This window comes from Paroedura picta, chromosome 6 (assembly GCF_049243985.1).
Source record: "Paroedura picta isolate Pp20150507F chromosome 6, Ppicta_v3.0, whole genome shotgun sequence".
Taxonomy (NCBI): domain Eukaryota; kingdom Metazoa; phylum Chordata; class Lepidosauria; order Squamata; family Gekkonidae; genus Paroedura; species Paroedura picta.
Window position 1 is genome coordinate 56263427 of NC_135374.1, and position 22085 is coordinate 56285511.

Sequence of the window (22085 nt, forward strand, 5' to 3'; positions counted from 1 at the left end):
GCCAGATGTCCTGCCCCGCCTGCTGGAGGCGGCGGCCGCCTGGGCGTTGCAGTACCCCAGGCTTCTGATCCTGGGTGACTTCAATGTCCACGCGGATGCGCCCTCTCCAGTCCATGGCGGAGACCTGGTGTCATCCATGGCAACACTAGGACTTTCGCAATTTGTTGCTGGGCCCACCCATCATGCCGGACACACACTCGACCTGATTTTCGGCGCTGGGATAGAAGTGGATCTGGATACAGCTTTGGCTGTGCCGTGGTCAGACCACTATGCCCTGCGGGCCCGGCTCAGGATACCACCCCCCCCCCAGTTGGGCGGCGGGCGCATTTTAGTCCGCCCGCGGAGACTTATGGATCCAATAGGATTCCGGAATGCTCTGCGGGACCCGATGCCTCCTGGCGACTCACTGGCGGCCCTGGTGGAGGACTGGCAGTCCCGCCTATCGGCTGCCATAGATGAGATCGCCCCTAAACGTCTTCTCTGCCCTCGACTCAAACGGGCACCCTGGTATAACAGGGAGCTTCGGGAGAGAAAAAGGGAAGTGAGACGACTAGAGCGAGTGTGGCGGAAGACTCGCGACGAAGCTACGAGAACATCTCATCGCACGCTTATGAGGGCGTATGAGATGGCGGTGAAAGTGGCAAAACGGGAATTTTTTGCCGCGGAAATCGCGTCCGCGAGCTCCCGCCCGGCCCAACTATTTAGAACAGTTAGATCCCTTACCGCCCTTGAGGGGCGCCAAAATAGTAGAAAATTAGAACTAGGCTGTGAGGCTTTAATGAGCCATTTTGCGGACAAAGTCTCGTCGCTCCGCCGCGCTCTTCCCGCCACAGTTAATACAGTAAATGAACTGGAGACCTGTTGGCCGCCTTTGGAGGTGACGTTCGATGGCTTCAGACGGCTCTCTTTACCCGAAGTGGACGAGTTGCTAGGTTCGGTCAGGGCGACCACGTGCCCCCTCGACCCCTGTCCGTCATGGCTCCTCAAAGGAGGGGGCCAGAAGATAGGAGGCCAGCTCAGGGATATTGTCAATCTCTCCCTGGATTCCGGGGAGTTCCCTGAGCAGTTAAGGGAGGCAGTGGTCCGCCCTCTCCTGAAAAGATCCATGCTGGACCCGCGAGACCCAGACAGCTACCGCCCAGTATCGCACTTAGCGTTCCTGGGCAAGGTGGTTGAAAGGGCCGCGGCAGACCAGCTCCTGGCATTCTTGGAAGAAACTTCGGCACTCGATCCATATCAGTCTGGCTTCCGACCTGGCCACGGGGTGGAGACGGTGCTGGTCGCCCTGCTGGATGATCTCCGTCGCCAGCTGGATAGAGGCGGGTCGGCAGTGCTGGTTCTTCTGGACCTGTCGGCCGCTTTTGACACCGTGGACCACGAATTGTTGGTCCACCGCCTCGCCGAAACGGGGATACGGGGCACAGCTTTACGCTGGATACGCTCCTTTCTCCAGGACCGGACCCAGAGGGTAGCAGTGGGGGATGAGTTCTCGCGCTCCTACAGACTTCCATGTGGAGTCCCACAGGGCGCGGTCCTCTCCCCCACATTATTTAACGTCTTTATGCGCCCTCTGGCCCAGCTGGTGCGGAGTTTTGGACTGGGTTGCCACCAGTACGCTGATGACACCCAGCTCTATCTCCTCATGGACGGCCGCCCGGACTCTCCCCCGGAACCATTTGCCAGATGTTTGGAAGCGGTGACAGAATGGTTCGAGCAGAGTCGTCTGAAACTCAACCCCTCCAAGACGGAGGTCCTGTGGCTGGGACGCAGGGGGCAGGATCAGGAAGCGCGCTTGCCCACCCTGGGAGGGGCGCATCTTACCATCGCGTCCCAGGCCAGGAATTTGGGCGTGATCATTGATGCCTCCCTAACTTTGGAGGCACAGATCAAAAGAGTAGCAGGCCAGGCATTCTTCCAACTTCGCCAGGCCCGACTACTAGCGCCCTACCTGTCCCCCGAACACCTGGCCACGGTGATCCATGCAACGGTCACCTCCAGAATAGATTTCTGTAACTCGCTCTACGCGGGCCTTCCCTTGTCCTTGATCCGGAAACTTCAGCTAGTGCAGAACGCAGCTGCCAGGGTCCTCACTGGTACACCTTGGAGGGCCCATATCCAGCCAGTGCTGAGGCAGCTGCACTGGTTGCCAATTGCTGCCCGGATCCGGTTCAAGGTTTTGGTTTTAACCTTCAAGGCTCTACGCGAGTTGGGACCCACATACCTGAGGGACCGCTTATCGCCCTATGCCCCCCGTAGAGCTTTACGTTCTGCGGGAGAAAATCTATTGGTCGTCCCCGGCCCTAGGGAAGCACGCCTGGCCTCGACCAGGGCCAGGGCCTTCTCGGTCCTGGCCCCTGCCTGGTGGAATGAGCTCCCGGGAGAACTGCGGGCCCTGCGGGACCTTCCATCGTTCCGCAGGGCCTGCAAGACGGAGCTCTTCCGCCAGGTTTACGGTTGAGACCAGGCTTAACACCTACGCCCCCCCGGGACCTGAGGATTGGGATTAGACATGAGTACCATCAGTATCCCCTCTCCATTTGCTAAGGGGGAATGGGTAGTTGATTAGCCGCTCTTGCCAGGTAGTCATTAATATTGACATGTTATTTGGTTTTAATGTATTTTATGGGGTTTATACTGTTGTAACCCGCCACGAGCCGCAAGGGAGTGGCGGGAAATAAATTCAATAATAATAATAATAATAATAATAAAAAAACAGACTGTTGCTTTTTGTTAGGACTCTGTAGGACCTCTACTGGTTATTTGCAAAATTGTCTACAAACTTTCAAGCCTAGAAAATGTCCATGCTAAAGAAATTCGCTTACATATTAGAGAGACAAACACAAGATTTGAAAGCATTTACAGATGGCTTGCTTAAAAATATGCTCAAGGAGTTCAAGGGTGGCAAGGAAGAAGTCTCTAACAGGAATGATGAATCAATAACAGTGGCTGATGATAGCTCTAAACAAGGTGGAAAATTACCAGCAGAACAGAAATTTGAAATTATGGAGCTGGAAAAGGGGATGTCGGAGCTTTGCAGCCTAGATAAGGACATCCTACCTAAGAAGACATACAGCCACTCCAAAGCAACAGTATACAAGAATCAATCAAAAGATATATGGATCTGCTGTGAAAGTAATCCAAAGCAACAGTATACAAGAATCAATCAAAAGATATATGGATCTGCTGTGAAAGATTGAAAGGAGCTTCTTGGAAAAAAAACTGTACTGATATTGGAGCCCAGGAGGTACAACTGTTTCAAGATTCATCAATGTATACTCCGAGGGAAAGACTACAACTGCACTCTCTAAGCCAAAGGCTAATTGGACAGAACATAAGTCAATGGGAACAACAAGATGTAACAAGCCTCGATACGAGACCCCCTTAAGAAGCTTGGGGAACGGAAATGAAACACAGTGGTTGAAATTCTTTTCCTCCTTCTGCTATATAGGCAATATAACTAGTTAAGAAGTTAATCTGGGGTCTAAGATCTTCTAAGTAAGCTGAACTTCGTAGTGTCTACCAGCCCAAAATTAAAGCTTAATTAAAAGGAGACAATGGAATGGGTTTATACTACCATGTAAGTGTGCGGTCTTAGATTTCCTATGTTAGCTGAATTTGAATTATTTAACATATCTCTGTAGTGACTCTCAGCTTAAACTTAAAGCATAACTAAAAGGAGGCACCTAACTGAGGAGGTGTAAATGTAACTAACGAAGACTTTATTTTACTAATGAAGACTCTATTTTATCATTTTTTGTATTAATAATGTACACTTATATAACCTAACAACCTTAACAACCTATATATTTTTTTTTTCTTTTTCCGTACAACTAAGCAGGCTTTTATTTTTTTCCTTTTTTCTTTTCCCTAGTGGAAATGAGGATGGCTCTAAGACCACGTTAAGTATAAATTGTTAAAATTGTTAAAAACTATGCAAACAAATGTTGAAACGATGGTAACAAAGTAGACTTCTCTTTTTAAATGTGGTGGAAACATGAAAAAGTTTATAAGCTTTGGGTAAAAGTCCATAATATTGTAGCCATGTGGAGTCTTATAATCTTAAATGAAGAGAAGAGGCTCTTCAAGAACAATGGGGCCCTTATCTGATTTACCTAAGAAAATAAGTTAAAAGGGGATTGAAACGGGGTATCAAGTGTATCAAACGAAGAGCATAATCTTTTTCTTTCTGTATCAATAATGTAGATTACTTGCATTGCATTATCTTTAAATATTACAAAAGGGGATTGAAATGGGGAACTAAATGTATCAAATGAAGAGCATAACCTTTCTTTTTCTGTATCTACAATGTAGATTGCCTGTATTTCATTATCTTTTATCCTGAAAAATAAAAATAAAAATCTTTAAAAAAAAACTATAGTTACAGTGTAATCTGTACACTGGATGAGGATCTGGGAGATCCATGCCAATGGAGGGGTGGAGTATAGGAAGGAGTTACTGATGCTACACATGTGCAAGTGCCACAGAGTCTGCAAAATGATGCTTTGGAGGCACTATAGAAATAGTAAATAAATGAAATCACACATAGGCAATGCCTATGAACTAACATTCATTAACAGTCAAGAATATTTATAAAATATCTATCCTATAAATCTTACCTGTCTGATCATAAAAATAAACACATTCTGCAGTCCAATTTTCTTCTGATAGTCAGCTGCATAGCAACAGCTGTCAAGGAGATATGGGATCATGGCATAGTAGTAGAGCATCTGCTTTGCACACAGAAAGTCCTAAGTTTAATCTTTGACATCTCTGTCTAAAAAGATCAGACAGAAAGAGATATAAAAGCACCCCACCTGAGATCCTGGTGGTTAGTCTGCAGTACTGACCCATGTAGGATAATAGTCCTGATCAATAAAGGCCAGTTGAGCATAAGGCAGCTTTATGTATGGTATATGTCATTGGTACATTTAGCAAAAAATGTGGGCAGCCTGGGGTATAAACAAATTACGTGTTCTATTATCTCCTAATTTGGAATGAGTGCGAATTATCTGGAAAATCTCTATGCTGGTAAAAGGAATTAACTTAATAAGTTTATGTAATATGCCTGAAATAATATTTTTAAGACTTGATTTTTAAAAGTAGATTTCTATGCAAGATATTGTAAGCTCAGTAACTGAATAACAAAAGCTTTCATTAAGATTTTTCATAGCGTGTCAGTATAATTGTATTTTATTTATGATACAAGACATTCATAAGTACTTTACCACTGCCTGCCTTTGCATTGAAACCCTGGACCCATCCAAATACTAACCAATGCCAATCCTAATAAGCTTCTGTGATATGTCAAGGTTGGGCTAGCCTGCGCTATCGAGGTCAGGGTTTCCATCCTCTTAATTAATTGTTTACCCTTTGTCTCCAGAGTTGTTCATCATACCTCCAGTAGAAATGCTTTAATAAATAATGCAACAATAATTATCATATGTAATGAATGCCAACAGGGTGCCAGTATTATAGTATGATCCTGAAAATTTGTTTGTAGACAAGAAGCAATTTTGAATCAACTATCCTTTTTTTTTAAAGGTAAAATTCCAAAGTCCTAGCTTACATTTTACAACTTGAATTTCTTCTGTAAAATAGCATGTTTTCTCTCACTTTTCCTCCACCATATTTATACAAACTTGTTTTCAGAAACTATAGCACTTTCTTGGAGCATGTTAATTCCAGCTGGGTTACACAAGTACAAAGTAAATGAGAAGGAGTCATGAAGCTTCATAGCCATCAATATACCCACAGGATTATAATTTTAAAAAACCTGGAAAAACCCAGCTGTTTGTTACCTGTTCTTATGTAACTGATTATTCCAGCTTTCTTATAAAAGTTTCCTGATGACTTCAAGTGATCTTTTTTTCCATAAGAGTAGAAACAAGATTAAATTGACAAAAATAATGTTTCTATGGTGCTGTTGAACAAACATAGTATTTGTATGATTCATGTCACTTTGACCTCTAATCTTATATTCTACCCACCGAACTATTTCCACTGGGACTTAATCTAAGATTCCAATTTCACATATATACACTCAAATGAGCCCCTGTGCCTTTCCAAATCATTCTTTCTTTTCCAAATATAATTTCTTCATCAGAATGATTCTAGTTCAAGACATAGTACAAAACATGCTTTACTCTGGACCAGAACTTATTGAGCTCCTGTGGCCTCATAAACCTTATGAGCATTTATATAAGAAACATATTTCAGGCCCATGTACATTGTGAGAAAGTATCAGACCATAAAACTGTGATATTACTATCTACAGAAAAACTTACTGTAGGCAGATTTAGAGTCTACTGGCAGGATTCACAGTTCTAAGACATCTGGTTCTACAAATGTAAGGATACAAAAAAGGAGTTGCCAATAAAACTAAAAAGAAAAATTCTATAGCATATTGTGATTATTTTTCTGTAAAACATATGGCAAAGGCCTGGTACACAATGGGGATGATATAGGTGTTTTATTAAGTCACACATTTCCAATGGCCTACATAAGCCATTCTTGGCATTAGCACAAACAAATAATGAGTTCATCTCAAACTAATGCCAATACACCTTCGGTGTTCCATCTGACATTCGACCTACATCACATATTCTGCATTGTATGATGTGCTCATGCTGTGTCCTTAACCACCAAGATTTAAGCCCTTTTCGATTAGAAAGTGCAGCCTTTTTAATTCTAAAGTAGAGAATAGAAAGGGTTCTTGTGAGTTGGGTATTGTTGTATTTGTCATTGTAGCTGGAACTTAACATCCCACTTATTCTGAAGAAAAGCATGGGCTTTAGGGACTTTTTAATAACAATGGAAGATTAAAATTCAAAATGACTCTCCTCAGTTCCAAGAATAAGAAACCTGACCCAGCTACGACATCAGAGCAACAAAACTGAAAACACTTCTGAAGGCAATATAAAACAAAGACATATGAAAATAAAGTATACTTAGAAGACCTCAAGACTGTTCAGTTAGCATTTGGTGGGATAACTATTAAAGATGCAATCGTCTTTGTAATTGTCAAGGGATTTAATCATTAAAGATCCCTCTTTTTCCATTTACTATCTCCTGCTTCAGACTTCCCTTGGTCAACAAACTGACTTTTAGAGCTTTGCAGCTCACCCCCTTTAAAATTTGCTTCATTATCTTCCCTGCAACTGAGTTTCCCAAGTCATATAATTTCCCAAGTCATCTCCCTCCCTTTTTTGAAGATTGGGATAACATTCACTCTCCTCCAGGCATCACCCATTCTGGATGGAGCTGCACTCCCTTTGAAGGAACAAGTTCATAGTCTGTGGATGCTCTTGAACCTGGGACCTACCAGTGATAGTTGTGGCCAAGAATGCCTTTTACCAGCTTTGAGTTGTTAGCCAACTGCAGGCATTTCCTAGACAGAAAGACGTGGCTACTGTGAAGCATGGCCTGGTTACATTTAGATTAGGTTAGTACAATGTACTGTATATGTGGCTGGCCTTGAAAAGTGTTCAGAAACTTCCACTGCTACAGAATTCTGCAGCAAGGATGTGGACTTGAGTGGGTCATATGGATTATGTCACTGTAGTCTTAGCCTACCTTCACTGTCTTCCTATTTGTTTCTGGGCACAATTCAAGGTGCTGTTATTTATTTATTTATTTATTTATTTATTAAGTGTCTTGCCCACCGCTCCCACTAGGCTTGCGGCGGGTTACAGTGTGTGCTTAAAAACCCCCATAAAACTATCCCCTAAAGGTACAATACAGCAACTATAACAATAACAGATAAAACAAGAACAGTGGTGATTAAATCCAATTAACCCAGTTCCAAAAAAAACTAGTTCTGCAGGGAAGCAAAAGAGGAGGTGTTGATAATACCATGCCACCGACTTGATGTCCCAAGGAGAGTCCTTGTTCTCAGCTTGCATCCCGGCCTCAACCATAGACCTGGCGGAAGAGCTCTGTCCTACAGGCCCTGCAAAATGCTGAAAGCTCCTGCAGGGCCCTTAGCTCTTCCAGGAGCTCATTCCACCAGCTTGGGGCCAGGACCAAAAAGGTCCTGGCCCTGGTTGAAGACAGTCGTGCTTCCCGGGGGCCAGGAATGACCAATGAATTTAACCCCGCTGAAATTCCACACCAGCTGGGCCAGAGGGTGTATAAAAATGTTAAATAGCATGGGGGAGAGGACTGAGCCCTGTGGGACCCCACAAGGGAGCTGATAAGGACTTGATAACTCTTCTCCCACTGCCACCCTCTGGGTCTGGTTTTGGAGAAAGGAGCATATCCAGCTTAAAGCTGTCCCCCATATCCCCGTCCCGGTGAGGTGGAAAGCCAGCAGTTCATGATCGACCACATCAAATGCAGCCAACAGATCAAAAAGAACCAGCACGGCTGAACCGCCTTGATCCAGCTGACAACGGAGGGCAGGATTTGTTTTAATGGTTTTATAATGTATTTTATTATGTCTATTTTAAATTGTTAATCACCTTGGCAGCTCTTGTAATGACAGAAAGGTAGGATATAAAATGTGTAAAACATTAAATAATAAATAAATGCACTGGTCTAACCAAATGACATGTCCCTGAATACCATCGCTCCTATTAAAAATGACTATCAAGATCTGGGGAGGAAGCTCAAGCAAATGGGGGCACAAGTGGTATTCTCTTCATTCTTGCCTGTCAAGGGAAGAGGAATGCGTTGGGAGAGGAAGATAATGGAGGTGAATCAGTGGCTGCGTAGTTGGTGCCGGCAGGAGAGATTTGGTTTCTGGGACTATGGGATAGGCTTTCTTGAGGAAGGCCTACTAGCACCTGATGGACTGCACTTATCGAAGCTGGGGAAGAATGTGTTTGGCAGGAACCTGGGAAGATTCATCAGGAGAGCTTTAAACTGAAGCCACAAGGGGAAGGAGACGATCAACATAGAGAGTGTAAGGAAGCAGTACGATCGGGGGCAGCCCAACCGGCAAGGCCAGCTCATAGGGAACCAAAAGTAAAAGGATTCAGATGTCTTTATACTAACGCCCGAAGCATGGGCAATAAGAAGGACGAGCTAGAACTTCTTATGCTGATGGAAAGGTATGATCTAGTAGGCATCACAGAAACTTGGTGGAATGATTCTCATGACTGGAATGTAATGGTGGATGGATATGAACTGTTCAGAAAAAACAGAATAGATCGAAGAGGTGGAGGAGTGGCACTGTATGTGAGGAAAGGGCTTACCTGTCAGGAAATTCTAGTGAAGGAGAGCATATCTACAGTGGAAAGCATCTGCGTGAAAATAAGCGAGGGGAAAACAGTGTGGTGGTTGGTGTCTGCTACCGACCACCTGACCAATGAGAGGATGTGGATGCTGCACTTTGTGAGCAGCTTGAGAAAATATCCAAGCGGCAGGACCTTGTCATCATGGGTGACTTCAATGTCCCAGATGTGTGCTGGGAAACAAACTCTGCAAAGCGTCCTCAGTCATGCAACTTTCTGACCTGCCTGGCTGACAATTTCATTTATCAGATGGTAGAGGAACCCACAAGAGGTTCAGCCATAGTAGACTTAATACTGACCAACAGGCAAGAGTTGGTGGATGAGGTGAAGGAGGTGGGGACCCTAGGGGGAAGTGACCATGTCCTCATAGAATTCCTTTTGAGATGGGGAGCCAAGGAAGCTTGTAGCCAGACGCGGATGTTGGAGTTTTGTAGGGCAAACGTTAATAAACTTAGAGACATGATGAGTGTCATACCATGGACGAGAATGCTGGAAGGGAAGGGAGCATGTGAAGGGTGGGCGCTACTCAAACAAGAGCTATTGCATGCTCAATCAATGACTATCCCAGAAAGACGAAAACACTGCAGGAGCTGTAAGAAGCCTATCTGGATGAACAGAGAACTTCAAGAGGAACTAAGAAAGAAAAGGGAAATGTTCAGAAAATGGAGGGAAGGACAGAGCTCTAAAGAAGAGTACCTACAGGTTACTAGGCACTGTAGATCAATCATCAGAAAGGCCAAAGCTGAAAGTGAGCTAAGATTGGCCAGGGAAGCCCATTGTAACAAGAAAAGATTTTGCAGTTATGTGAGGAGCAAACTTAAAGTAAAGGAGGCAATAGGCCCACTGTTGGGTGCGGATGGACAAACTCTAACGGAAGATGCAGAGAAAGCAGAAAGGCTTAGTACCTACTTTACATCTGTTTTTTCCCACAGGTCAAAGGGTTTAAGCACATCTAGAGATGGCAGTAGCCAAAGGATAGTGTCTGGGTGGCAGGTTAACATGGATAGAGAAGTTGTCGAGAGGCATTTAGCTGCACTGGATGAGTTCAAATCCCCTGGTCCGGATGAAATGCACCTAGGAGAGCTCAAAGAACTTTCCAGAGAACTTGCACAGCCCTTGTCCATCATCTTCGGGACCTCTTTAAGGACTGGAGATGTCCCAGAGGAAGGGAGAGAGCAAACGTTATTCCGATCTTCAAAAAAGGGAGGAAGGATGACCCGGGAAACTACAGACCAGTGAGTCTGACCTCTGTTATGGGGAAGATAATGGAGCAGATATTAAAGGGAGCGATCTGCAAACATCTGGAGGACAATTTGGTGATCCAAGGAAGTCAGCATGGATTTGTCTCCAACAGGTCCTGTCAGACCAATCTGGTTTCCTTTTTTGACCAAGTAACAGGTTTGCTGGATCGTGGACATTCAGTTGATGTCATTTACTTGGATTTTAGTAAAGCTTAGTAAAGCTTTTGACAAGGTTCCCCATGATGTTCTGATGGATAAGTTGAAGGACTGCAATCTGGATTTTCAGATAGTTAAGTGGATGGGGAATTGGTTAGAGAACCACACTCAAAGAGTTGTTGTCAATGGTGTTTCATCAGACTGGAGGGAGGTGAGTAGCGGGGTACCTCAGGGCTCGGTGCTCGGCCCGGTACTTTTTAACATATTTATTAATGATCTAGATGAGGGGGTAGAGGGACTACTCATCAAGTTTGCAGATGACACCAAATTGGGAGGACTGGCAAATACTCCAGAATATAGAGACAGAGTTCAACGAGATCTGAACGCAATGGGCAAATGCATCTGGGCCAGAAAAATGAACAGCATGCCTACTGGATGAGGGATACGCTTCTAGGTAACACTGTGTGTGAACGAGACCTTGGGGTACTTGTGGATTGTAAACTTAACATGAGCAGGCAGTGTGATGCAGCAGTAAAAAAGGCAAATGCCATTTTGGGCTGTATCAACAGGGGCATCACATCAAAGTCATAAGATGTCATAGTCCCATTGTATACGGAACTGGTCAGACCACACCTGGAGTACTGTGTGCAGTTCTGGAGGCCTCACTTCAAGAAGGACGTAGATAAAATTGAAAGGGTACAGAGGAGAGTGACGAAGATGACCAAGCCCTATGAAGATAGGTTGAGGGATTTGGGAATGTTCAGCCTGGAGAAAAGGAGGTTGAGAGGGGACATGATAGCCCTCTTTAAGTATTTGAAAGGTTGTCACTTGGAGGAGGGCAGGATGCTGTTTCCGTTGGCTGCAGAGGAGAGGACATGCAGTAATGGGTTTAAACTCGATATAGGCTACATCGATATAGGCTAGATATCAGGAAAAAAATTTTTACAGTGAGTGTAATTCAGCAGTGGAATAGGCTGCCTAAGGAGGTGGTGAGCTCCCCCTCACTGGCAGTCTTCAAGCAAAGGTTGGATACACATTTTTCTTGGATGCTTTAGGATGCTTAGGGCTGATCCTGTGTTGAGCAGGGGGTTGGACTGGATGGCCTGTATGGCCCCTTCCAACTCTATGATTCTATGATTCAAATGGACCTAACCAATGTAGACATGCATGTATAAAATGTAATGTGTGTTTAGGCTGCCATTCCAAAGGATATTACCTGGTGGTAGAAATATCTGCTTTTAAAAGAATTCCAGCTCAAAGTCCTTTAGACAAATAAGATTGGTTGAATAGTCCTTTGGATACTAGTTCATCAGAACTGCAGCAAACACTTTATCTGGCCTGAACTGTTCAGTAGCTGACTATGCCACATCACAACTTTGGGGTATATCCTTCCCACCATACATAGGGCTGAGTATCAGCAACCAGCTGCATATCACTTACATATGCACATACATATACAAGCCACAACCTTTTGAGTTTTCTCTTTAAAATTCATGTAAACCAGTATATGTGGACTAGAAGGGATTTAATAGGTGACATTTAGTTCTTATAGTCCCTTTTCCAGCTAACTATATGAGTTGCTCCCCCCCCCCTTTTGGATCTCCTATTCAAGTGTATTAAAATTAATCCTTAAGCCATACCGGCCTTAACTGCCTTCATTAAAAAAAAATCTGGAAGTGTATTTGTACATATAATCACATGCCTATTTTGGAGCTGCTTGAAAGTCTTCTATTTTGCTTTGTTTCTTGGTAACTCCTGAGTTAAAAACACTGGGACAATCAAAATCAAAAATTATAAATCTTTTCCCATAAACTTTATAATCATAACCCCAGAAAATTTGCCATTGTTGCATTTTGCTATAGTCCTGAGGTAATAAAACGCATGAAACACAGTTTTCTTTATTACAGTGTTGAATGAATGACTAATGTTTTTTCAGTTTCTACCAATGATTTATGTTTCATGTGAATTAAGTTTACTTACAACTATTTTTAAATAGGATATTTCCTTTATGCTTCTTCCATGTTAGTTAAATCTTAAATTTTGTCATCTCAGATCGTCTTTATTCTTTTAAATTCACTGATTTGAAAATACTGAAATGCAGTAGTAGCTGAAGATAACAAAGCCTCAGAATATATGGGCTAAGATTTGACATCGAGTTAGAAGACTGTTATTGCCATTTTAGTATGTAGGTAGAAATTCCCTAAAACATATTTAAAAAATTATATATGCAAATTAATTCACTGGGGTTGGAAAATGAAACAACGTTGTGAATTTGAATTGCATTTTAAAAATCCAGCATTGTAAATACTGCAAAGCTGGTAATTTCATCAGTGCATTTTTTTACATGTTCTCCTTCCCTAGTTTATTCCTAGAAGCTTCTCAATGGACTTCAAGAAGTTTTCTACTAGGCTCCAGGGATTTTAACCTTTTGACATTGAGGGATGGCACTATATCTTGATTTACAATATAGAGTAAACAAACCTCTTTCCATATGGAACTCCATTGCCTCTTGAGAATGGAAAATAACACTGTTGTAGGCAAGGAAATATATCCTGTTCATATGCAAGTCTCATTTGAATTACAGATACGCCTCCTTTGTAATTAAGAATGAGCTCTTGCATCAGCACTGAAAAGAAAAACAGAAAGAGAAATTAAGATCTGGAAATGATTTCTATTTAAATGAAAATAGCATTGGATCATAGAGGGCTTTTCCACATGGAGAAATGGAATAATAGGGAGTGTATCAATGCTAAAGGAAAACACATTGAATCAAAACAGGTATTTCCTGAATGATCTAGACAATGAAAAACTAAATCTAAACTAATAAAGAACACCTGATGGCCAACTTGGTGTAGTGGTTAAGAGTGCGGACTTCAACTCTGGTAAGCTGGGTCTGATTCCGTGTTCCCCCACATGCAACCAGCTGGTGACCTTGGGCTCGACATGGCACTGATAAAACTGGGTATCTGTTGTGGGGAGAGGAAAGGCGATTATAAACCACTTTAAGACTCCTTTAGGTAGAGAAAAGCAGCATATAAGAAGCAACTCTTCTTCTTCTTCCTTCAAACTAATAAGGAAACTGGAATATCCATGTGGAGTAAGGTGGCAGACAAAGAGATATTGACTAGCAGGTTGGAATTCTGGGTGTAATGAAGATGCAACTCCTTATTTGGTGTTAACATGGCCACAGCTTTTTATTCATAACAACGCTCCTGGAGGGTTGGCCTGGTATGAGATTATGAGCCTGACCTCAGCCATCTAGCTGCTCACATGAGGATCCAGTAGGTACCCTGGAGCCAGCCACATTCCCAGCTGGAAGAGTGGGCTCCTTATTGCCTGGAATCCATACCATCCAGGGGGCAGCTTGAAGTGGGGGTCGATGGGAGCATACCTCATTTAGCTACCCACTAGCCACCTGTCAAATAGACCCTTGGCCTCCCCAGACAGGTCAGCCAGGCTAGTTTTATGCCAGCCTCTTAATGAGGCTCCCCACCACTCAGGGAGTCTGGTACGCAAACTGTTCTGTCTGCCAACAGGCTCCCCCTCAGGCCCCAAACCACCACTGAATGTCCCATTCCTACCAACCTTCTGCCTCAAGATATCCAATCCAGCAGGGCATCACATAGCCCATGGAGCAACAAGTCGCAACCCCAATTTGATAAGTGCATTCCATCCCTCATATAGAGCGGGCATAACTGGTACATGACCTTGCCACCCACCTCCAACACCACTTTCTTCATGGTCTTGTTGAGCCTAACCTTTTCCCAGTTAACTCTATTCAGCCGAACCACATTGCTCCAACAACTTCTATCCAAAAACTCGGCCAACATAAGGTGCATTTTGGGAAACTGAAAATTGCTCAAAACAAGCTTGAACAGTTTAAGTCCCAAAATTCCCAGCAAATCATTGAATGATGAGAATGGCCGGGGCCCCATAATGATAAACATCTGCTGACACAACGTCCATAAATGTTGACCAGGTGAGTCCGTGTTGTCCAAACCAGATGATTTTGATATGATCCTGCAGCCCCAGGTGGCGCCCCCAACCTGGCTTTGCTGCATACCAACCTGCCCAATACGTTACGCTTTACACCACGATGAGGACCTGCAACACATTAAGTTTAAATATGGAATGTGGGTCATAAATAGGAAGCGTATGCTGTAGACAGCCAGTCACCCAAACCCATTATCTCCCACGGAGATGGGAGATATGCCTGTGTGGCCACACCTATCCTAAAGGAATGGATCTCAAAACTCTCAGTCCTTAAGCCCATTTTCTCAAGACAGCTCTGCATAACAGCCCCAAATTGAAAGCAGGACAGATATTTTCCATCCTTGTGTATAAGCAACACCCCTGGAAAGCCAGGTGGGGCTGCAGGATATTTTTCCAGACACCACACAGGGCAGAGTGCTTGGTCATCTGCTTTTGGTATGATCAGCCTCTGCCCCCTCCCCAATTGGTCAGTTTTTGACCATCTAATGGTCACTAATATGCCCTCTTTGTAAAGTTCTATATCCTCTGCCGACAGAGCGGGATTGTCCTTGACTATTCCAGAGGTAACAAGAAGCTCACTGCTCCTAAAAGCACCAAAGAACTCCAATATAAATGCAGTCTTCATTAACTTTTTCTCATATAATGAGTGACAAATCACCCTCAAAGCCTCAATCATAACCTTTCAGATGACCAACATTCGGGGTGCTGAGGATTCAGCCTCACAGCTGTTTGTCTCCCCCAGCCTTTTAGTACCCTGTTTGCCAGAAGGGAGGACCCTGGGTCCCACATCCCTAGAGCCCTGATGTAGAATGACAGATCCACAAGGGTCAAGCAGATCATTATATTCGAAATCCCTTATTTCTTCAAGTGGGCCAAGTGACACAATAATATTTTTCCTCCATTGGCCAAGTGAACTGATGGACTGCCCTCAAGGTGAAGTCCAAGAACCCTTTTGCCACCCATTTGTAAGTTCTGTGGGTTGATGCTGCCACAGAGCCCAGCACGCCATTCAATATTAGTTGATGCCAAGATTCCATAGGCTGTCCGGGAAATCATCCAGGTTCTGGTTCATCCCAGGGGTCATTTCCCAAAACCTCTGTTCCTGTGACTTCTTGGACAGAGAGGCAGGCCGACTACACGTGGCAGCTATATATAGCCCGCCTCCTTGCTTTCATGATGCCAATTTACACTGGCGCACACACAGCCACACCAGAGGTCAATGTGTCCTCCTTGGCCCACCATCATCAGCTGGTGTCCCCAGTAAGACATGGCCGTGCATTGTCATTATTTCACATTAATCAAACATAGGAACCAGACTGCAATGCAAACAAATATTTAAAGTCTGGGCAAGGCAGATATAGTGATGAAACAGGGATGCATCCTATAGGGTTCCATCTTATCCCCATGTCACTGCTGATAGATGTTATCCAGGGTTTTGAAGAGCCATCAATAAACCATGCAGATAACATCTAATATTGTTTCACCTGGACAAAGTTAAGCTAATGTTCTGAATGAGTTTTTGGAAGCAGTAATAAACTAATAATGAACTAGTTGGTGATCACTGCAACTCAGACTAGGCAAGGCTGAAATACTGTTAGTCAATGACAGTCAAAGAGTGAGGAATCTATTTTTTTAATGGGTTGCGCTCCAAATGAAGGGACAGGAAATCTCCTGGAATTAGAGATATGCAGACCATATAGATCTGCTCCCAAATGGAAAATGGCTGTTTTGACAGGGGAACTCTGCAATGACAACTCATCTCCAGGCTTCTGAAGATGAAAGGGCTACTTGGGAGGGGGGAACCCTGTGGCACTGCACCCCAGTAAAGTTAAGAGATGCCAGTCTCCAGTTGGGACCTGGGGATTTGCTGGAAGTGCAGGTCATTTCCAGGCAACAGAAATCAGTTCTCCTGGGGAAAAGGGTTACTTGGGAGGCTGGACTCTCTGGCTTTGGATGCCATGGAGATACAGGAATCCCAAGCTTCAGGTGGGAAACAAAGAGAAATGCTGGAGGGCAGTAATTGCTAATGATAGTAAATATCAAATAATTCATAAACTTGTCACAGTTTCTTCCTTCAATGAAAATATTTAATTGATAGCAAAATTTGCTTGAAGAACTGAAACCTTTCAGTCTCTACATTCCTCAGTTGATTTCAATAAAATGAAAATAAAACAATAAATGAAAAACAGTTGTAAGTAACAATCGAACATGAAAATATTGGTTGGCAAAGAACTTACAATGGATTTCTCAATTACTGCATCTGTCTGCCTTTCTCAACTTTTTTACCATTGAGAAACCTCTGAAACATTCTTGAGGCTTCAAGAAACCCCAGAAGTGGTGCAAATAGGGAGAATAAGATTGGGAAGCATAGCAGTGTACATGCCTACCCAGGGACCATTCTATTTCCCACCCCCTCCAGGCCCATCATTGTCCATAGTCATGTCACCCAATAAATCTGTAACAAATTTAAAATATATATTAAAATAATTCTTGCACACAGGAAACCCTTTCATGGCTGTCAAGAAACCCCAGGGTTTCACAAAACCTTGGTGGAGCAAGCCTGCTCTATGTGCTTTCTCAGCTAAATTCAGTACCATGGGACCTGGAGATCCCACAGAATGAAAACTCTTTTCCAGACTGCAGAGATCAGTTCCCCTGAAGTAGCGATCCCCAACCTGTGGGCCGCTAACCACATGTGGTCCGTCGACTAATTGGAGGTGGGCCGCGAAGGACACCTTCTCCCCCCCCCCCGGCCCTTTACTTCATCCCCCCTGGCCCTTTACAACACACTTCAGGTGTCATTGTCTCCCATCACTCCCAGATGAGACTATCTCGTTGCAGAGAAACAAGTTCAGAGTTCCCATTGATTTGTTATTATCATGAGTTAAAATTTCCATGAAAATAAAATGTTCCTTATGTTCATTGTTATGGCGTGTATGTATCTTATTTTGAAGGGATGTTTAAACATTACCATAGCGATCAGAGAGCGTTAGGGCAGTGGTTGAGAGTAGAGGAGTAAACTACCCCCCCCACCGGGCCTCAGTAAAATTGTCAAGCGTTGAGTGGTCCCCGGTGATAAAAAGGTTGAGGACCACTGCCCTGGAGGAAAGGGCTGCTTGGGAGGGGGAGGGGGATCTCGGTGGCACTGCGTCTGTTCAGGAATTAATGTAATTTATTCTGATCCAAAAGTATTAACAGAAAAACTTCAAGTAAATTTTCAGGAAATTTTCCAAGGAGGTTTTCAAAGCACTCAGTGAATTAAAGGAGCAAACAGATCTCATTATCAAGCAGGCTGACAAAGGAGGAGGAATTGTAGTTATGGACAGAACACAATATGATTTAGAAGTCCAGAGACAGCTCAATGTCAATAAATTTTACACACCTATTTGGCGGGATTGCATATTGCATATATCTTCCATCATAAAAACTATTGCTCAGGGAGGCTTATCTTTAAATTATATTTCCAATAAGACTTTTGACAGTTTCCCAGACTTCCAATGTTTCATGTATTACCTAAGGTTCATAAACCAATTTCAGCCTTAGGGATACCTCTCTGCCACCCAATAATTTTGAGTATAAATTCTCCATCATTTATTGACAGCTATTTACAACCATTGGCCAATGATGGGCTGAAAAAAGGTAGGAAGAGCCCCAGGTGAGCATGTATTCTGTATTCTTCTGTGCTATCGAGATTTGTGCCCTATATTTCCCCCCCACACACACACTGGTTATATTATGCATTTATTGCAATTGTCATGAACAATATTTTGACTGCCTTATAAAAAATTATTTATTTACTAATGCCATCATTAAATAAATAAATAAATAAATAAATAAATAAATAAATAAATAAATAAATAAATAAATAAATAAAATGAATGACTGCCACAGGGCAAAACATTGGAGCAAGTAACATCCTGTATTTATTTTAATCTGTCTATTAATACTCATGCCAGAAAATCAAACACATAATTATAATGTCTGCATGCTTCAGGTAGCAATTACCTATACTCTCTTCTCAGTGTGTGGGTTCCAAAATGCAACAGACCCGGTTCTCTCCTGTCCTTACTTTACAATACATCTACTATGTAAATATTTGTATTTCCTGAGAAAAGTAAAAATTAAATGACTTGTACCCCCTTCAATTAAACCATGAGTAAAAGGACATCTGGGTCCCATTCTGTAATACCATTGTTGACTCATACCTGATATTTGTATATCATGGGTTGCATCCAACCAGCTTTTCCACAGGTGAAAAGGGGATGAGAGGGTCCCTTTGATCACCAAAAAGTCTATACTGAAATTTGAAGGACCTGCATGGATAAATGGCATGTATGGCGAAGGGGGAGTAAAAGGGGGAAATAGGCGTGATTGAGTGGAAGGAAAAACTGGCTGGGTCCAATCTTATGTTCCCATTAGCATTTGCAAACAAAGGAAGGCATTAAAATGCAGTCACACTCACACTAGCAAAAGTCATCTTTTTCACCACATGAGACTTCCAAAATACTGTCATATGTGGGCGAGATGAGGCTTCAGGTAGAATCCACGCACTGCAGGCAAGCTAAACCAAAGTCATTAAAACTCTGGGCACAAACCAGGAAAATGTGGTTTGGTTTGTGGCATACCCAGTTTATAAAGTCACAAACTTTTAGGTGCCAAATGAACTGGTACAGTTTGTGATGCAATAGAACAGCTTCCCAGTGTGCTGGAGAAACCAAGTTTGTGAGGGATCTCCAAATCACTCTTCTCTACCATCTCTGCAAGGGTTGGATTGGATTTGTGGGCTCAGTGTTCCATCCTCCAAAGATGCCCCCTGGAAAGTGCTTTCTAGGGAAATGACAGAAATGACAGCACAGGTTCAGGAGGTTCAGGAGTGTATAGAATGAACCTGTACAAGATAGAGGTATCAAGTTCACAAGAGGCCTTCCTCTGATGCTCTATAAGTCCTCTAAACTATGTGCAGAATAGATTTAGGGAGTCCAAATTATGCCCCCAAGAAAATGCCCCCCCCAAAAAGTGCTTTTGGGAGAATGCCATAGGTTTGAAAATGCATAGAATGGAAGTTACACACAACAAATGCACAGGGAACTGCACACTCCTCTACAATCTCTTCAAGTCAGGGGCAGATTATTTAGTTTATTTAGTCAACAGGGGCAAAGCTCGTTGTATCCAAGAATACAATGGGCGCTAGAGCTTGGCAGTTTGGTGTAGTGGTTAGGAGTGCGGACTTCTAATCTGGCATGCCGGGTTCGATCCTGCACTCCCCCACATACAGCCAGCTGGGTGACTTTGGGCTCGCCACGGCACTGATAAAACTGTTCTGACCGAGCAGCAATATCAGGGCTCTCTCAGCCTCACCCACCCCACAGGGTGTCTGTTGTGGGGAGAGGAATGGGAAGGCGACTGTAAGCCGCTTTGAGCCTCCTTCGGGTAGGGAAAAGCAGCATATAAGAACCAACTCTTCTTCTTCTTCTTCTTCAGTGGGAAGAGGAAGGGGAGGTGTTGCCAAGTCTGTAAGGGCATGGGGTTGAATGTGTGTGTTGTGAGGTTGTGGTGGCATGGTGGCAAATGAGGGCATGGGTGTGGAGATATGGGTGTAAAGTACCTGTGGTTTGGAATGTTTGTTGAGTGTGGGAGAGGACTGACCTTTGGGAATTGTGGCATAGTGCTTACAGATGAGCCTTCCAGAGCCATGTCTTCAGATATGTGAAGGGAAAATAAGACTGGAGATTCTTCTTAGGGGAAGATTACATGGCAATTCCCCCCAGTTCTGCGTTATTTCCCCTCTTGTGTGAATTAGGCCACAGACACCAAAATGCCCCTCTGCCCTAATACACATGGGGTAGTCACAGTACACAGGTGTCCACCCTGTTCCTTCTTTCCCATTTTTTTCACTGTTGATAAAATGTTATGTGCCCACATGCTTCTTTCATGATTGCTCCTTAGGTAAGGTAAAGGTAAAGTTATCCCCTGTGCAAACACCGAGTCATGTCTGACCCTTGGGGTGACGCCCTCCAGCGTTTTCATGGCAGACTCAATATGGGGTGGTTTGCCAGTGCCTTCCCCAGTCATTACCGTTTACCCCCCAGCAAGCTGGGAACTCATTTTACCGACCTCAGAAGGATGGAAGGCTGAGTCAACCTTTAGCCGGCTGCTGGGATTGAACTCCCAGCCTCATGGGCAAAGCTTTCAGACAGCTGCCTTACCACTCTGCACCACAAGAGGCTCTTTTGCTCCTTAGAAGAACAGATTTTTGTACCCTGTTTACTACCCAAAGGAGTCTCAAAGTGGTTTACAAACACCTTTTCCATTCGTCTCCCCACAATAGTCTACCTGGGAGGGTTGTGGGGCTGTGAGAGGTCTGAGAGAACTGGGAATGGGCCGCAGTGACCCAGCAGGCCTCAGGTGTCTCAAAGCATTTTCCAATCGTCTTTCCTTTCTCTCCCCATAGCAGACTCCACATGAGGGAGGTGGGGTAGTGAGCCTAACAGGGAAGCTGGCAACCCTAAGAGGAAGACTCTCTGTGCACAGCAGTCTTGACCTTAGTAAGGTTTTTTATACTGTTTTTTTATTTGCCAGGCCAAGGTGATTTGCCAGGCCAATAGGTTATTTCAGTTACTATGTGTCTCCAGACATTTACTTGTTCTCTATTTACAGTTTTAGGCTGTAAATATTTATTTAGATCTTCCTGCACTTTCCAGACTCATAGGACTGATGCTGGTCTGCCTGTCTGCACCCCAGAATACAAACAGTTGCTGGTAAGGGCTGGCCATAACCCATAGGCCAGGAGGGACACTCCTGCACCACACCCTACCAACTGCAGGAAAAAATGGCTCATTTGAAGGCATTGTACTACTCTCCTCATGCCTGCTATTGGCATTTACCTGTTAATGTCATTTGGCATCTGAATATTTTCTAATATTCAGTTTGCCTGGTAAATGTAGCATGTGTCCTCTTCTGAATAGCCCAGGTGAGCCTTATCTTGTCAGATCTAGGAAGTGAAGCAGGGTCAGCACTTGTTAGTACTTGAATGGGAGAATTCTAAAGAAGTCCAGGGCTGCGATGCAGACACAGGCAGTGGTAAACCACCTCTGAATGTCTCTTGCCTTGAAAACCATGCAGGGTCACAATAAGTTGTAAGTGTAACCAGTCAGGAGATATGTGTCATGTCTACACTGCCTGGCCAAGTGGTAAGGGTAATTTTAGAATCAAAATTTTCAGGCCATAAATATTATCTTTACAACTTGGTATCACAGTGCAGGATAACTGGTTCAGTCACACTAGGAATATAAGTTGTCTCCTGCTCAGTGGTTGTCTATACTCATCCCTGTATCAGAAGATAATTACAAAAGAGAATTATTGAAAGAAACCTGTATGGAGTTAATGAAATAAAGACCACAACTGTGGTATGAGTTTGAGAGGAACGAGGTCCTAATTGCGCAAGACTATTTAAACTCTGGGT

General features: G+C 43.6%; 1 long non-coding RNA gene across 1 annotated transcript in view; it reads right to left on the reverse strand.

Annotated features, from left to right (window-relative positions):
• The window catches only part of LOC143840694 (uncharacterized), a 50940-nt gene that overhangs the window by 23555 nt on the left and 5300 nt on the right, over positions 1-22085 (reverse strand). Inside the window, exons 2-3 of the long non-coding RNA XR_013232326.1 lie at positions 13112-13256; positions 6285-6338 (exon numbers count right to left, since the gene is read on the reverse strand). This is a non-coding gene — a long non-coding RNA (uncharacterized LOC143840694). The remainder of the gene's footprint in view (positions 1-6284; positions 6339-13111; positions 13257-22085) is intronic.